The 18,391-nt window shown below is 28.7% G+C and overlaps 1 long non-coding RNA gene across 2 annotated transcripts; it reads right to left on the bottom strand.

The window, feature by feature from the left end:
• Nucleotides 1-10,323: 10,323 nt before the first annotated feature.
• On the bottom strand, nucleotides 10,324-15,177 carry LOC102662360 (uncharacterized). Of its 2 annotated transcripts, none has more exons than XR_413091.4 (3): nucleotides 14,662-15,177; nucleotides 12,495-12,635; nucleotides 10,324-12,421 (listed from the first exon to the last, which is right to left on the bottom strand). It is a non-coding gene; the product is annotated as an uncharacterized lncRNA (long non-coding RNA). The 2 variants fall into 2 exon arrangements; XR_005889630.1 differs by having other exon boundaries at nucleotides 12,580-12,635; nucleotides 14,662-15,175.
• Between the last annotated feature and the right edge of the window lie 3,214 nt (nucleotides 15,178-18,391).

The following is an 18,391-nucleotide window of genomic DNA, read 5'->3' on the forward strand; positions in this document are numbered from 1 at the left end:
AGCGCCGTTGAATGCTATCAAATTACTGAGGACCAAATTCGAAACTCGAGATAAACTAGGGAACCAAATTTTTTATTTTGCCAAAAAAAATACCATTACTCGGAGAAAAAAGGCTAGTGCGTGTTGTGAAACAAAATTAGAGGGTCTGCATGTTGGAGGAAAAAAGGAAACGGAAAACATATGAATGAGTAAAAAAGAAAAACAAAAAAAACTTTGATTTATTTAAAAAGGCTAAGCAGAAAATTTGATAAATACATTAAGGATAAAAAAAAAATATAAAAAACTAGAAGTTAACATTTTAAAAAATATTACTTCAAGGCTATGTTCAGTAAGACATGACATTTCAACTAATTTTTAACTTTTTTTACTAACTGAAAAATTCATTTAGTTATTCGATAAGCAAGTTTTTTAGTAACTTCTAACTTTTTTATATTTTTTGTTTGGTATGCAATTTTTTATATTTTTTTTCATTTTTTACTCATTTTAAATAAATAAGGGTTTTATTGTTATTCAATATGGAATAATAGATTATAGGTTTACTCTAGTTTATTTTATTTTTTATATTATGTTTTAGATATTTTATTACATACTTAATTTAATGATTATACTATTTATTTTATTAATTTAGGATTATAAGTCAAGACACTGATAATGATAAAGGATATGTTTATTTTTTTGTTATTATATTTTATATTTTTTTATGTAACATTGTTTATTTTAACTATTGTACCACTTATAATATTTAATTTATTATTTAACCATTATATTTTTTCTATTATTTTTTGAATAATTTTATATTGGATGATTTATTTTAATTATTATACTAATTAACATAATAAAAATATAATGTCTATTGTATTTTCTTATATTATTTTAAACTTGATTAAAAATATTTTAAGAAATGGTACAAGATTAATAATAAAATACTTAACATGAAAAACAAATGTAATATAAAATAGTAAAATATAAATATATATGTTATTTATGTTATTTTACACTTTTCAATTACTTTATCAGCTATTTTTTATCAAAATTTTTTTAATTTAATAAGTTAGTTTTTCAATTTCCCGCTAATTTCTAATTTTTCAACAAGATTTCAATTTCCAACTAATTTTATCAAACATAAACATAATATAAGTAACATTTAAAAATACTAAAAACTAATAAGCAGCTACTAAAAATATTAAAAAATAACTAAAATGCTGAAGATAACCTTAAACCATAAACCTTTGCTTCTTTTCGAGCAAGGACACTGTAGACTGACATAGCTACTCTACACAGGAAGTTCCCCAAAGGTCAAAATAGACAGTGTTTGGAGTTGAGATGCACCTAAATTAGATGGTCCAATGCTGCAGACCAAGATAGTTTATTATTACAAGATCTGGAATTTTAATTTAAGTCGAGTTTAAAAATAAATACAGAAAAATGAACAAACAGTTCATAAACTTGGATTACTTTGAAATAGTTATTATAAACTTTTCAAGCAAAGTTCAAAATCACAAATTATCTTAAACTTTTAAACCTTTTCACACCAAAGTTAAAAAGAAGGTAACTTGTGATTGACTCAATAACTGATATACACACATTATAAATTTATAATATTTTGATTTGTCAAATATTTATATTATAAAAACATCAAGGTGTTAGTAAAATTTCCCTTTATGAATTTTAGTTTGCTTCAAAATAGTTATATTTTACAAAAATAATAAAACATTAGTTACTTTTCTTCCTAAAAGTACTACTATGTATTGGTATTTTACCTAAATGCTTTGGTGTTTTTTGATTTGAGTTTTTTTGTTCTTTTACCTTATTTTTAAATTAATAATTTCCTATTTTAAAATATTTATATAATTTTTTTTCATTTCTTTTTATATAATCTTTTAAAATCATGAAATAAAATAAAATTTAAATTGATATTATTGTAATTAAAAGTAAAAATAAAAAATGAAAGTAAAAATAATTTAAAAATAAATAAATCCTTAATTATTATCTATTCCATACTTGACTTTTTAATAAAAAATTAATTAAAGGAAATTTAATTGATAAATTTTTTGGGATAAACGAAAAATAATTTGAAATAGAGGGATCATATATATTAAAATTCTTGTGTTTAATATAAGATAAATTTCAACTGGTGTCTTAAAAGAAATGCAAAAAAACATTAATTTTTATATGGAAAAAGAAAAAATATTGTATTAAAAGGATAAAAATAAGAAAAAATATTGAACGTTTATATATATATATATATATATATATATATATATATATATATATATATATATATATATATATAAATTTAATAGAATGTGTTTAACAGTCCTTAACAAGTAATTCTAAAATTCTTGAAATTATAGGTTTTTTACAAGTTGACAACTCATTATGCAATGGAGAGAGATGGATCTTCATCGTTCTATACGGAAACTTCTGTTTCATATTTGTCTAGGGATGTGATTGTTCGATTTCTTGACTCAATTATTGATTATTCAGTCTTTTTTTAATATATTAGGTGCAAATCATTTAGCAATATGTGACTTTGTACTGATACTTGGGCACAACTCGTGCTTGAGTTTTCTTTATTATTAATTAATAATATAATAAAACTTTCTCTTTTATTATTAATTAATAATATAGTAAGGTATATTCTACTATTTCTTGACTCAATTATTGATTATTCAGTCTTGTTTTAATTATTGATCCATTCATAATCATAGTTATGCTCATGTTTGTCAATTCTTTATTTGTTTCATTGAACATTGTATGTTATTTTCTCCTGATAGTTTGTCCATGAAATAGTTCATTTCAACTGCAATAGACTTTATTAATTGAGGTAACCATCAGTATATAACTTATTTTACATCGCAAACTTTTTAGCAACATATAGTGGTATTAGTATTTAAGACGACACAATTAAATGTTAATTCTAAAGTTTTCAATTATATTTTATATTATATTCAAACCATTATCTTGAATGAAATGAGTTAACTTTGTGATCTTTTATATATATATATATATATATATATATATATATATATATATATATATATATATATATATCATATCTTAGGTGAAGAATTAGGGGAATGTCTTTTCACGTCCAAATTTTAACTAAATCATAACAACTTATTCTACTCAGGAGTAATCTCGTAGCTTCGTAATTCTCTATCAGTTTAAATTTTGAACCTAACCATTAATAATATATTTGTTGGGTTGTCACCATCAAAACTTGCTTATGACCTTTTCGGGTAACACTCAGGATTTAAGCACATGCTGGATTTGTCGTTATGGAAACTTGACATTCAGGATCAAAATCAATAATTATATATAATGTGAACTTTTGTCAACGTTCAAGTTAAATCATGAAAGTTGAAACCCACTTATTTTTTTTAATGTACTTGCAGCTAGAACATCGCAGAAGATGATACTTAACTGTTTGTGATTAGTTGCACGGTCAAGTCCAATAATTTATACCCTGCATTATGAGGTAGTAGAAGCAAGAAAGTAGCTTGCATATAATACATATGGTGTGGATATATTGAATTAATCAATTCTAGCAAAAATATGGGTATATAGTCTAAATTTTATAGATATTAATTTCATATTATTTCGCTAAATGCTTGAATTTCAAATTAGATTTGTCATAGATGAAATTACGGCTTCAGTGTAAAAAATGCGAATTCAATTCAATCCTGTGTTATGATATTTTTAAAAGAATATTTTCCACAATTATTCTCATAGTCACTCTTTTAAATGAGAAAATACATGATGAAACGATATTGTAAAATATTCTTGTACTGATAGCAAATAAATTGCTAAACTCTAATTTAATAAGATAGAATCTTCTGATGACTGACTCAGTTTTAGTAACAACAAATATTTAAAAACAATATTAAGTGGTTAGATTAATGTGTATTGTTGGTTGATTTCTGGAAGCATACGGCTTGTGCAAGTGATAAAGTGATGGGAACATTCTTCCCACGTAGATGATTACTAATCAATTAACTAATTAAATATGTCCAAATTAATGAGGCATATAGAAAGTTGATAAATAGATACAAAATTAATAGACTTTTTTTTACAAACAAAATTAATAGAGTTCCTTTTGACAAACAAAATTAATATAACAAGAAGATGCAGAGAAAAAAAATAACAATGGCTTAATGGTTAAGGGTTTATGTTCTGATGTTCACTTTTCATTTTAATTAATTGGGCATATGCAATTATGATTTCATTATGTATGATTTAGTTTTGTTCGCAGAAACTATAATATGATTAAAAATGTATATCGAGGTTAATATACATTAAACTTTTTGCTTATAATACTTTGTTTCCATTACCTTTAACAACTTGCTAAGGTATACATGTTATGATCCAAAAGTCAATTTTTATTTTATTTTTACCTAGATCAATTGGATTTTTTTCCTAGTCAATTATATTGCTGTGCGAGGCAAATAAAAGTATTAAACAGGATGGGTTTTTTTTAGACACAAGTAGTTAAGAATTGCATAGAAGACAAAGTAATATTGCTTTTGAGTTGAGCTCATAAGGTATGAGAGCCCATTAAAGGAAAGTCTAAAATATGAGAAACAACCATCATGTGGGTCATTGCTTCCTGGACCTCTTTTCTTGCTTCCTGCAACCCATAAAACACTTAAACTGATGCAAATACCCTATTAAACCTTAGCACAACTCCCCTCCCTCCATCATCCTAACCCTCTTAACCTCTTCTCCGACGACTTCAACCTTTCCTTCTCATACCATCCATGGCAACTTCTATTGTGTGCAACAGAGTACCGATATCATGCTTACCTTCGCAACCCATTTGCGACCCCACCATACTCCTACTCTCCCTATCCCAAACCTTCCCAAACTTTAAACCCTAAAACCCCTCATGTCACCTTGTAACAGTGCATGTTGGTGTGAGCCATGATCGAGACACCTGCTCAAATGATAAGATCAATGGCAGTCTGGAAGTAATTGTGCAAAGTTGTGCCCCCTCCAACAACAACTACTTAGTCATTTTGAACTCTAGAGTCTTTAGTGTCAGGTCATTGTGCTACTTTCCCAAAGACAACAAGTGCCCCGAGCAACTCTCAACCTACTTTAGCATCAGCGCGAAACTTCTCGCAATGTGACTCTAACCTTTCCTTGGCATACCATTCATGAATGTTAACCCAACATATTTTGCCACCCTATTTTGGAATATGATTTTTTATATTTCAAAATAGTTTTTCAGATTACTTATTTCTATTTCATAATGTGTATTCTGAAATATGATTTTTCATATTCCAAAATAGGTGTTCCAGAGTAAGTAATCCGAAAACCTATTCCAAAATATGAAAAATCATATTCTAGAATGGGGATACACTTCTGAAATGGTGATTTCGTAAAAAAAAGAGAGTAAAAATGGGAATTTTAAAATGACTCTCAACTAAGAGCCTGGTGCTGCTAGTGCCAAGGAAATCCTATATATATGTAGCGCTTAAGATCTAATGTACGTCATTACTCTTGTCACATAGTATACTTTGTGTGCATGAAAAACCCTAACCGTGAAAGACCTTCCCAAAGGCGCAACTAGCATTGCTTTCCCTTTCTCGATCGTGAGATGATCGTGTGGACTTGGTAGAGGCCTAACTTGTGATTGTTGGAGTATGTGATTGAAGGCAGTATCACGCTCCAAGAGATAAAATCTTAAACACGGTTTCATGCTCTTTTGCAAGGATCCAGTGAAGGGAAATTTTTTTGTCACTTTTCCCAATACAAAACTCTTTTTTTCTAAATATTAAATTTAAGACTTAGAACTCAAAATCACCAAATAAACTAAAACAATCTTAGCTCAGTTAATTCTTGCATTCTAATGGCCAATACAGATGAAAACACAAAGGAGGTAAGATCTTGTTTTGAGTTCATCTAAACCTTATAAGTCCTTATTAGATGAAGATGAATAAATTTCTTATGACACTCTTCTTAATAACAATCATATGATTTCTCTTGAGTATAAAAAGTATAAAGAAAAATGTAAATAAACCCTTCTAGAAAATGAAATACCCAAGAAAGAAAATGTTAGGTTAGCTACTAACATATAGACTCTGCGGATTGGATAAGTCCGAGTCAAGCCTCTTGTTCTTATAAGATTGAACATTCCTCTAATAAAAGGCATCCGTATAATAAAACTAGAATAATCTATGATAAAAATTCAATATAGTTAAATATTCATGTTTCAGATATAATAATAAACATTAGTACCATATTTTTAATAAGCCAATTAAAAATATGATTAAATTATTACAATTCATAATATTTGTTTATAATTTTGATAATTTCAAGTTAATAATTAATATTTTAAAATCAAACTATGATAGAAAAGGATAGATATATAAATAATATAACAAAAATGTTAATAATTATTTTCAAATTTATTTAATTTTTAAATTACTTACCCTAATATATATATCGTGAACAAAAATAATTTTATAAAAATAGTTACATATAAAATGATTCATAATATTTTATTTTAACTAATAATGAAAGATAAAAATTAAAGTGATTAGTTTACACAAAAAATTAAAAAATGACTGACAATACAAAATATTAAAGTTGATATTGACTAATAACTTTGATAATTTGTGGTATGTATATTATTCCAAAGGCTGATACATTTTAATAATTTAGCACTAACTGGGTAAAAAATTTACACTATCGTTTAATTATAAATTTTCATATATAATAATTTTGTTGAATTTTATAATAATTATTTTAAAAGTTATACTTACTTTAATTTATGATTGATTGATAATGTAATTTTTTTTAAACATGTGTATATATAAGTAATATATATATATATATATATATATATATATAATATTAATATTTTTTTATCACCAAAATATAAATTTAAGTTATTATAGATTACTTATTTCATTCAATCCTTTTATTCTAATTAGAAATAAAAACAAATGATGAAGGATATCGTTCTTACCAAATTTTGCATAATGTTATTATGATGGTGCTCCTCCGCATGTTCCTCCTAATACGACGATGGATGTTGTGAAACCCTCTACTCCAACATATATATAAATAAATAAAATATATAAAAATATCGATAAACAAATTTATGTGGGTAAAAGGTTCACATTCACTTTACTATTACCAAATAAAAATTATTAAAAACATATTCGATTCAAAATAAGGCCGTCAAAATTTACAAAAATATTTTGTTAAATTAGTGAGGTAAAATAAAATAGACTAGCATCATGCAATTAATATAGAAACTTATGCCCTAATGTCACATCCTATCAGAACATTGTGTCCCGACGTCCTTCAGCACAAGGTTTCTTAAAGCAATTCACTTAGTCATTTGTTCCCTCGAACACAAAGTTTAAGATCATCACAAGATCTAAACACAAACAACACACGAGGAGTGAGTTATCACATTTTTCAATCATCAATCACATTACACAAGAATCACACACTCCGATCAAGACATAATAACACATTAATTTCATAATAAATAATTAACAAGCGTTATGCAACAATTATGTTAAGACTGAAGCCTATATGTAATGTGGTACCATGTCAGTGAAAAATCACCCTGGGATGCTTAGGAGTACATAACAAAACACACTACAAAATGAGTATGTCAAGTTACTCTCACTAAGTAAAATCATAGGAAAACTAGTCAGGGTCACGTTGTTTTGCAAGAATACTCCAACCATGTGGGATCGGCACAGACTTAAAGGAGCACTCAAACCGGGTGTATTTATCCTCAAGACCTACATTCCAAATAGTCCGTCAGGGCATCTCCCTCCTGATTCAGGTCCAACCCCTAAAACAATTTTTGCATGTAGACACTGCTCATGAATTATACAATACTCACGACCTCACAGTCGTATTTTAAACACGTATGACACATTACTCTACAATTTAACATTGATTCCTAAATAGGAAACCTACACTTTTTTAATACTATGCATCAACACTTTTCTTAAGATAAACATTGATTGAATTATTGTACAATTCACAACTTACAACACAAGTAATGTCACATCGAGTGTTAACCACACACTTATTCACAATCAAAACTCATTCACAATTTCACATCTCATAATGTCATAATCCACCATCACATGTTTACACATATCTCACAAATTAACACATGTTCAACTTTGCACTTATACTCAATCTCAATAACAATACTATAATTTCAAAAACAACATGTTATTTCACAATTCATCACATATTTCATTCATAGACATTGCTAATTAATTATACAATACCCAAGATCCCACACTCATGTTTTAAACACGTAAAATACATTGCGCTAAAATTTAACACTGGTTCCTAAATAGGAAACCTACACTTTCTCTTTAACACTGCGCATAAACATTCACTCAATATCAACACTGGTCGGGTTATTGTATAATTTACAGCTCACAATATAATTATTGTCATATAAGTGTTAAACACACACACTTATTCACAACCAAATATCATGCCCACAATTTAACATCTCGTTTCATAATCCCAAAATGGTGTATCATTGCGCCTCATGTTTATTTATGCATCTTCATAACATTCATAATGGTATTCATAAGGTACAACATACACTTGTACATCAAATCTAACCATAATATTCTCAAACTCCAACACTTGAATAATTTTTAGAATCATACTATAACAACACTACAATATTATTTACATAAAATATTGATATAAATAAATATACAACTAAATCTATATATATAAGACCAGCAACATACATCATATTGGATCATAAATTTCAAAGTAAGCTTTCAATGTATCAATTCTAAATAATTATATGAACATTTTCCCATATATATAAGTATACATGAATTCATATATATTATCTAAGAATACAACACAAAGTCTACTAGAAATCTTTGGTCAATTTCAAATATACTATTAATTTTAAACTATAAAAAAAATAAAAAGCATGAAAAGGAGAAAATACAAAATCAATATTTCACTCCCTCTTACGCTAAATCTTTCCTTACTTAATTTCATCAATTCACGCTAATTAGAAAAATGTTCAATATATAGGTTCACACTCAACACAAGAACACATCAATTTCATAGTAATTTCTCATTGAGACATCAACTGGTTCATCAAACATATATAATTCACAGTTATAATTATAAGGATAGAATCAAAATTGCGGAAACACCTCAAAACAGATTCCAATTGATACTCTAAGGATTCCTACACATGTTCTCACTAATCCCCAACTGTGAATAACTCATCCCTTACCTCGATGTAGTCACTTAAGCATTTTTCGTTATCAATTGGGACATTTCTGGTGTTCTCTAGAGTTGCTCCTCCGATTGTTCTGTTAGGGTTCCTAAACATTAGAGAAAAAGAGAAGAGATTGAAATCTCCATTCCATGGTCCTACGTGCAATGCATCTTTCTCCCTCCATAGACAATACTTTGCAAATCCCAAGGTGAAGACGTGCGGAAATGAATCATAAACAACATATCAAAATTTTATGACAATCCAACGGTTAACAAATTCGAGATCATAGTTTCATCGAGACAGTTTTGGGTTTATGCGGAAAAAAAAAGTTACAATGCGAAGAATATTTCTCTCAGCTTCAACATGTTTTTGCAATTCCCAACGGTGAGAATGCTCGGAATTAAGTTGTGAACCTGGTTCTTAAATTTCACGACGATCCAATGGTAAATGAGTTCAAGTTCATCATTTTTCTGGGACAGATTTGGTGGTATACGGAAAAGAGAGAGGGGTAAAAGAACTGAGAGGAATCATCGGTGTGGAACTGATCTAACATGTCTCTAGCTAGGTTATTTATAACTTATTATTTACTTTATTTATTTATTTTTATTATTTTATAAAAAAATTTCTATTTTATTTTCTATCAAATGAATAAATCAAATATATTTTTTTCTTCCAACCATTATTTTAATACAACTATTTCTCTTTATTTAATTAATTATAAAAAGCTTACCATTTTCTAAAACTTTATTATTATTTTTTTATTAAATTTTTTTTTTAATTTATTTATAAAAAATGGAATGTTATGGTGTATCTGAAAAGATACTCACGCTTAAGTTAGAATCCTAAAGATAAAGAACATGTGTCAAGAATAAGTCAGAATGAAGTTGAACTGAAACCTTTATGACCCCTTTCATAGAGGTAAAATCAAGCATGCAAGCATAATTTCCCTAATTAGATTACATAAGTAATATAAGATTGTATCTTCTCTTATGTGTTAAATCTGTTTCGGATCTAGCTCTAGGAGATCTTTATCTTTCTGTTGTTTAAATCAGTAAATATATAGTTCCCCACTTTCTTCATTTAGCCGAAATCCATATTTATTCAATCTAGTTTATATGGGAGTGTTGTGCAGAATGTTACTCATACCTTGTCGAGGCCGAGTGGGTGGTCACTCGAGGTGTCATGTCAAGTTCTCAACAATAATTTGCTCGTATGCATTAAATGTTATAGTACACTTTCAAGGGAAGCACAATGATTGCATCTCTTTATTTTGAAAATGCTACCGAGATACCCAAGCCATTAATTCATGAAGGAAGGGATTTGATCCAATGATCCAAATGACTTTGTTTTCAAGGGGTTAGAAAGACTCATTTTCGTTCTTCCTTCTTTGGAAAACTCCTTTCTTTTATGGTCATCTTCTTCGCACATCCAGGTACTCCCTTACCCCCTTTTTTATGTCTCTTTCTTTGAGGTGTGATTGACATAGACGATTTTAAGGCTACTGATGCACAACCCTTGGTTTGTCACCGTGTTCGAGCTCCTTCTCCTCCACTACCGCCCAAGAAAGTGTTGAAAACTTATCCTCGAATACACGTAGGCTCATGGTGAAGTTGGGCCTATGTTTTGAAGTTTCAATATGACAAGTTGATTTCCTAAATTCGGGAGGGAATCAAATTTTGTCATGTAGACCAATCAGATATAATGTATGTTGAGCCGTGTAGTTCGAGTGAGCATGTTTTTATGCAAGCTCTTCCTTGTCAGTAGTTGATGTTCCCTTTTGACAATTTCAAAGTTGATGTTCCCTTTCTTTTCTTCTTTGGGGCATATAATCCCTTTTGACAATTTCAAAGTTGATGTTCTTCGTGAACTAAACGTTGTCCCTACTAGTTGCGCTCGAATGCTTGGCTGGTTGTAAAATATTAAGGGACAGATGTATGTTACAAATATATCTTCCGCAGAAATATTATAGACCTAAGTTTAGATATTATGTCGTAAAGACTAGTCGTATTTTTCATAATCAAAATTATTAAAGTAAGCAGTTGGAAGAAATATTAAAAGAAGATTGAATTATTTTTGTAGTTTTTGTTTTAAAAGAAAATAAGTAAATTATTGTAAAAGAGAGATTAAAAGTCACTAGAGATTATGATTCACTAATACCGATTTTCCCAAATCATGTTCCTATGAAATTCATATCCTAAGTTAATTATCAATTTTCAAAGTCACCTAAATCCTTTGGTCTAGGTCAAAAGATGTTTTTGCCTTAAATCAATATTCCAATGGTTATAAATATATCAATTTAAGTTAAAAGGATAAAATAAAGTCTAGGAATGACTAATTTAAAGATAAACTAATTATTTAAAGATTACCCAAACAATTTGATCATGTTGTTTGATATAAAACATTAAGCTCTTAAATCTACCAAACATAATTTCATTAAGAACTAAGGAAAAAGTACAATTAGACATTTGCGTCATAATGTCATAATCCCTAGACTAGGAAAGATTAGTCACTTATGGTCAAAGCAAAACTAGAAAGCTTAGAAGAGATTAGCATAGACATACTCGTAGAAAAGAAACAATAATCACGATTCGTCTTCACGGTGTCATCCACTTCTAAAAAACACTTAACACTCTCTAGGCTCTAAAAAACGTAAAAATAGATAAAAGGTTAAAAGTTGTAAAGTAGTTACTCCAACTCCTTATTAGACTCATAAGCATACTTAGTTTAATAGATATTCTATCATGATCCCAAAAGATAATTGCTTTAATTGTTACACTATAAATAAATTTTCTAATTAAACCCTAAAGATAATTACTCAAATTAGACTCCTAAAGATAATTTCCTTAATTAGGTTCTCTTAGACACAAACACACAATTAGGGACAAACTCAGGATTAGATGACTTGGGGGTACAATTTTTCAAAAGTATAATTTACTTAATAAATATATGTATAAATCTTAAATTTTATATAAATGTTTATAATTATAATTAATCATTTTTCAAAACAAATCAAGAACATATAAACAAATAAAAAAAAAGTGCTTATGTTTTTTTCACAACCAAAAATCTCAAATACTTATTTTTGCTGCCTTTACTACTTTTGTTTCCCCATCATCAAACTTGAGTATTTTTTATTTGGCTTGCCTATGCTCTGGAGGCCCTTCATATTCCCTGCACAAATACAACATAAACATACAGTTATTGTGTAAATATGGACATCTAAAATATATTTAAACATACATACCTGACATATAACAAAGCTGTCTTAATATATTCTTTGACTACAAGATAAGCAGGTGTGTATTGAGTATTGACTTCTTGAATCTCACCTAAAAGTAGACTTTCTTAAAGAGTTACACCCACCAACAAATTAGAACAATAATTCCTGTAAAATTAAAGAGAAGTTACTCGATGATAGAAACCAATATTAAACATTACTAAGTTTGTCTTGGAAAACACATACTGAAAGCATAAACTCAATGAATTACAATCTACTGCATTAGTATATGGGCGTCTAGATCCAAAATTCTGGCCAAGATGCATGTACAACAAGGCTAGCACAAAAATATAGAAGGAATTTTATTGGTGATTAAGAACAGAAACAATTAAGAATAGTGGCAATCTAGCAAGTATAATGCAGCAAAGGTGTTAACATATATCATATCATTGTGTCAACATGTTTTTTCATATCAGAATATAAACACTGTAGCCCACTGCAAAGAAAACAAAGTTGATCATATTGCAAATGAATTATATTCATATCGTTTAAATGATGGTTGTCAAACTAGTACAAGTTTGGAATTTTAGGTAGGCAAATGGAGTTCACTCACTCTCAAACTTGTTTCTTGGTAGAATCAATGGACTCATTGAAACTCACTCAAGCATGCACAAAACAGAAATGTAAGTTAAACACCAAGTCAACCAGTAAGCTATGACTTATGAGAATCAAACTATTCTGCACCCAATTTTCCAAAAACAACCGTGTTTTAGTTGCCCCCCCGTCCATACACCATTTACACTTCAAGGAAAACACAAAACACAATGAAACCCTCACACTTGTGTCACAGCATGCCACCCAATCAAGGATTTCAGCAGTTTGTTTGTGAAACAAATCACACAACCAAAGCATTTTCTGCATATTGTGACCCAACAGATCCTGGTCATGAGTCATGACTGAAGAAGGAGAAAATTGTTGTCTGCAAATCCAAGTCATAACTCTTGAACCCCAAATGCAGGATCAAATCATTTCTTCAAATCTTTTCGATTCTGTGTTTCTAGTTTCAAATATAACCAAGTTTTGTACGTGTTCTATTTCTACTCAGCTTCCATGTGTGTTCTGTTTTTTGTTCATTTACTATCTGTGCTCAAGTTCTATGGTATAATGTTGTGTTTTATGTATTTTCCCAACTGACATTACATTGTGCTTGTTTTATTGGGATGGACTAATCAAGCGCAGCTCTATTTTGCGTTCATATGATTTTGGTATACCAAGGAGGTTTAATTTAGTTGGTTGAATAAAATTATTGAGTATTGTAAACTCTCTAGTACATGTTCAATTTCTACTAATAAAAAAATATGATTTTGGTATTTATGTTTTTATTTATTCTTTTCATTTCATGTTAGAAGGAGTGACATGTGTAAACCATCAAAGGTAAGAGTAAAAGGACCAAAGGTTTTGTTAATTTGGAATACTTGCTAGAAGAACAACATTTTTCATTTTTATTATTTTTGTATTAGTTAAACTTTTATGAGTTGAGTTTTAGAAGCTCCATAAAGTGGAAGGTTACATAGACTCTTGTGCTAGACAACCTATGTTCCACGAATAAAGAAATAGGCAAGGGTTATGATATGTAGAAAATTATATATTACAAGTTAAAACAAAATCAAAAGAGAATTAAGTCTAAGGGTGCAAGGGTTATGATATGTAGAAAATTATATATTACAAGTTAAAACAAAATCAAAAGAGAATTGAATTTAAGGATGTTCATGATTTGTGTATTGGCCTAATTATAATTATACTTAATAAATAACTAGATTATAAGTGAATATAATAATTATAACAATAATTTTTTTTAAAATATGGATATATTAGTAGTTATGGATAAACTGATTATATAACCAATTATACAAGAAATATGAACTATGAAGGAATAAAAATAAATTATTTAAAATAATTATTTCTATAAAACTAGGTATAATTTTATAATTATAATCATTTTTAAATAAAAATAAGTTATTTAAAATGCTCAACTATAAAAATGATTATAATTTTATAACTAATTTTATGTAAGTAGTTATATAAAATTAGTTATACTTATAATTATTTTTCTAAAACCAGTGTTTTTTTAGCAACGCACAAGGAAGAATATACAGAGCAAAATAAAACAAGGAAGAACAAAGGGTTGTCATACGTGAATCACCATAATTGGCGATTTCCGGCCGCCATATGGGAAGACGGTCCATCTCTATCATTTCTTTTTCTTTTGAGTTTGCGGTCACTGTCATCCCCTCTTTTGACAAACTGGTGTCTCTTTTTTCTATTCCATGCGCTTAGGGGAAAAGTCTTTGTTGAAAAAGAAAAAAAAAAAGAAAAGGAGAAAGAAGAGGAAGGGTCGGATCTAAAACTGCATTGGATGAAGAGAATGCATACATTGCACTGTTGTCAACTCCCTTACAAGCATGTTGGAAGAGGATCGAGTTCTTTGATTTGCGAAAATGTAATTCCGGAAGTGTACATGAACTTCAACTTTCCTGGGTTCTAAGATGATGCTGGAGTTCAAGGGATCCGGAAAGAACCATGGTGGCTTGTGGGTTTGTAACGGTGTGTTGTGGCAGTGGTGGTTTGTTGGCATGTGTGATGCGTGGGAGGAGATAGAGTCATTTATGTTTGAAGAGTGTCTCTCTCCTGGTTATTATAACATATAAAGCAAGAACCTACACATCATCTTTTGTTTTAAGTGTAACCGTGTGATCGACACATCCGAAGAATTGTTCAACTTTTATCTAATATTTAAGTTGTCATTCAAGAAATATAAAAAATTGATTTTAAAAAATAAATATATTATAATTTAGATATCTTATTATATATTATTCATATTTTATTTAATAAAAATATTTTTATTTGTGTATGCCATCTTCCTGTATGCTTTATTTTAAAAGTAATCATATTAAAGTTTCTCGGTTTGTATCGTATTCCATGTCTGTGTAAAAATATCTGTTTTATATATTATAACTAACGAGTGAGTGTGTGTGCCTCTCTGTCTTGGCTTTGTTATGTAGGTTTGTGAGAACAGTGAAGGAGTAAAAAAGTGGGGTGAGGTGAGTGAGACAGAACAACAAGCGTGGTCTGCTGTGTTACGTGTACTATGTGAGGACCAAAACAAGCAAAAGGAGGACAAACTTAAGAAAAAAAGAAAAAGATGAAAATCTGGACTTCTCTATCCTTTCTGTTGTCTATTTAAAACGATTTCACATAACAATTGTTTTAATATTTAATGATAAATTTATTTCATAAAAATTATAAAAACTATATTATTTCAAAGGTACAGTTTAAAAAAGCCAATAAATAAGGAACAGTTTAAAAAAGGCCATCAAAGAAGCCAATTGGAAGGATGAATGGCTTCACTTTCTTTTTTTTGTTCTGCTGCCACTCTCCTTCCCAGAACAATAATGCAACACGACTCCCAAAAGAAAATCATGACAATTATTCATCTCATGGCAATCACTGCACCTCACACAAATAAAAAAAAAAGGTCATTCACTTACCACAATTCTTGTGTGGTTGCTCTCCAGTCAATAAAATCTTGACCAAGTCCTCCCTTCGGTTCTTCCCAATTGTTGTAAAATTAATAAAAATTACTAATCTACCAGAAAAATTAAAAAAAATGACAATACAACATAAGAAAAATATTCATGAACACCCAAATCCTATTGAACACTTAAAAGAGATCACATGAGTGAGAGAGAGAAATTAGATATTATAGTTATTAAAATGTGATAGAAAAAAGAGAACCTGAGAAAAAATGGATATTAACATGGTGTTTATAACCGGGAGGTGTTCATGTATTAACACTACAAAATATTATATTAGTTTATATTTTTTATCATCTATTAAAGTTTAAATTATATTTACTAAATAACTTTAACAACTATTGGTTTATATATTATTTTAAAGACTTATCCATTTTAATAATTTATGTGTTAATAATGTAAAAATTTTTTATTTTATCATTTAATCATAAATTGTCAAGTATATTATGTTTGTTAGGTCTTATAATAAATATTTTAAAAATCATATTTTTCATAATTTATCATTAGTTAATAGAGTTTAATGATCATATACATTAGTTTAGTAAAATAATTTTACACTATCATAATATTATTTAATCACAAATCATTATTAATATGATTTTTTTAAGATAATTTTTATAAAAAAATAATAAATTTATCTTACATAACGAAAATTTGTGATTGAATGACAGTATAAAATTATCAGGGTCATATCATATCCATTAGAAATGTAATTTTGAATACAAGATGGAATGTAATAAAAAAAAAAAAAAAACTGAGAGCTAGCATGAAATTGCGATACTCGTGCTAAAACATGCATGTGCGGTGCAATTAGCTTATATCCTAACAAAGTGCCAGGAGGCTTATCAATATTCTCCCAAACCTTACCATTCCTCCGCCACCAAAGTGCCCAAAGAAGCATGGCAACCTTCTGCATAGTGTGCACTAGAAGCACCTTCATCAGCTTAAAAATCATATCTGGAAAGCCTTCTGAGTTAAAGGGGTGGATAGTGTGTTGGATAAATGTAAAGTTCTTTATGCAAGGGATATGATTTTCACAGATAGAAAAAGGTTTTAAATCTGTCGTCCAATGACAAATACAGGTTCTATAAAAAATAGAGTGGATTATCGTCCGGTGCTTAGTAAAATAAAACTGTTTTGAAAACAAGTTTGAAAGAAAACTTTGTGTGTACAAGTGTGTCAAATTAAAGTTTTGAAGAATACTAAATGAAAGCTTAAGAGAAAAGTAAAAATATTTGATTCTATACTCATTTAATCAAATAGAATTATGTTCATTTTTGTTTTACTCAAGTGTGAAGGATTCTATTAAACAAATACTAATTACAATCAAATATTCTAACTTGTCATTCCTGATTATATTAGTATTCTCTACACCACTATAGATATAATAAATAATATTGTACCCACAAGTATCACCCCGTATCCGTCACTTTGATAAGGAATATCCGCTTTTATCCGGTATGAATATGGGTATAGGTATTTCTCGAACTATTTAAGTGAGAATGAGAATGGATATCAAACTATAAGTGTATTATATTTTTTTGTCACAACATATACATACGTAATATGTATTAAAGGTTTTCTTTGCATTTCTTGCTTCACAATTTCTTAGCCTTCACCGTGAAGCTTGAATCACCTTTCATAACTCAACTTAAAGAAGATATTCGTTGTGGAATTAGAATTAGCCTTGAAATAATTGTTGTCTTTGGGCTTTGATGTTTTGTCCATGCGTCGCTTGCTAGAGGTGAGAGAATAAATGATAGTTCAGACAATTGTATGTTTGTGTTTCTTTCTAGCGATCTCGACCTTGAAGCATATTCCTCAAATTTCTTCTATTGTCTTCTATTTTGTTCTTACATATTTAAAATTCAAACGTTAACATTCAAAAAAGAGAGGCAACCAGATTGTGAGAAAATATTTGGTACGAGCACTTCTCTTTTTAGCCAACGTGCATTCAATACATAGTTGGACATCACTTACATAATATAAAGTGTTTGTTTAAGTGCTTAGGCCCAATGGATGCATATGTAAAAGACTCAAATTATACGCATCGGTTTTCACAAGATTGAATGTTGAATTTTATACTTAGTAAAACAAGTTCCAGTGAATGGACGACCATATAAAAAAACAATAATTATATAGAGATTTACCATATTTGCTCCAAAAGATAAGTCTTGTTCACTTACAAGTAAACCATTAGTTCAACATTAATTTATATCTTTGTAATCATAAACAATAAGTAAAGGAAGGATCGTCTAGTAGTAAAACATGGATCATTTAGTCCTAACAATTGAGTATATATTTTAATTTATTATTTTATAGGAAAACATT

This window comes from Glycine max, chromosome 2 (genome assembly GCF_000004515.6).
Source record: "Glycine max cultivar Williams 82 chromosome 2, Glycine_max_v4.0, whole genome shotgun sequence".
Classification (NCBI taxonomy): Eukaryota; Viridiplantae; Streptophyta; class Magnoliopsida; order Fabales; family Fabaceae; genus Glycine; species Glycine max.